Source organism: Myotis lucifugus, unplaced genomic scaffold (genome assembly GCF_000147115.1).
Source record: "Myotis lucifugus unplaced genomic scaffold, Myoluc2.0 scaffold_406, whole genome shotgun sequence".
Lineage (NCBI taxonomy): Eukaryota > Metazoa > Chordata > Mammalia > Chiroptera > Vespertilionidae > Myotis > Myotis lucifugus.
In genome coordinates, this window is record NW_005871454.1 from 746,141 (window position 1) to 747,598 (window position 1,458).

The window sequence follows — 1,458 nt, forward strand, 5'->3', positions numbered from 1 at the left end:
TCTGGGTCCCCAGACACTCTCCGGAACTGGAGCTCAGAACCTGAGACTCCTCGGATGAAACAGACAACCGCGCCTCAGCGCAGCCGCTCGCACGCACCTCGCACCTTTGTATTTTCCGCACTGCGCCTCCTCTGAGTCTCAGTATGCTTTTCTCTTTCTTTCTAGTTGTAGAATTTCCCCTCAGCCAGCCTTCCTGTGGTTCTGGGTGATGTCCGTTCCGTCTTTTAGTTGTATTTTTGAAGTGGTTGTGCGAGGCAGCAATCTCCGGTGTTTACCTATGCTGCCATCTTGGTTTCCCCGAATTACAATTCTTAAATTGATGACAAAAATACCTGTAGGATTTGCAGCTGGTTGGAAAAATACAGGTAACTTTATGCTTCGAGTAGGTACTTTTGTCACCTGTGCGCAATTTGCAGACGCGACTAGCATTAACCACTGCACAATGAGACTGCTGACTGACTGGCATGAATCGTGTGCGCCTTCCCCGCGCCGCGTCTGCCGTCGCCCGACCCCCACTTCTGAACCACTTCTTCAAAATAGACTCGCCCAGGCCGAAAACCGACTTCTGCGCATGGGCCACGAAGTTTCAATCGCACTGTACGTGCGTGCCCGCACGTGGTATTTTGTGGGAGAGCCACACTGAAGGGGCCAAAGAGTCGCATGTGACTCGCGAGCTGAGGTTTGCCGACCACTGGCCTAGATCAAATTCTTGAGCAGAACTGCACTTGTTTTAATCTCTGCAATGGAAGTGGGGGTGGTTTATGAATTTATTATCCTTCTGCCTCTAGCAAGCCCTCAGAAGTGAAGGGAATGGGTGGGTTGGTCCTGGTTATAAGTTCTCTGCTCGCTGGTTTTGAATTTATTGACACAGGGATAGCTCTTACCTATTGATAGTTCATAAATAAACAAGGAACCATACCATATACACTTTCTAAACTTAAAGAGCACACCTTTTTTTTCCAAGTAATTATAGACTCAAAGGTAGTACATAGAGACCCCATGTTCCCTTCCTCTAACTTCCCCCAGTGATGACATATGTAGTACAATATCAAGACCAGGACATTGGCATTGGTACAGTACTATTAAACTAGACTAAAGCCCTTATTCAGTATTCACCATTTTTTTATGTGCATTCATTTGTGTGTGTCAGCGTGTATGTGTGTGTGTTTGTGTGTGTGTGTGCACACCTGCAGGCTCCTTAACTTGTTGGTATATCTTGGAGATCTTTGACTAGTAGGCCATACAGAGCAGAGCTACTTCTTTCTTCTTCCTTCTTTCATTGTCTGGATGGATGATCACTTATCAGTCCCCCTTTGAAGTCAACTTTAGTTGTTTATGTCTTTACTACAGATGATGTTGCAATAAATTTTTGTACACATAGCTAGGAGAACTTGTACTAAGCCCAGGTAAACAGTTGAAGTGATGGGGCAAAGGGTATGTGCCTTTGACATTTTGATA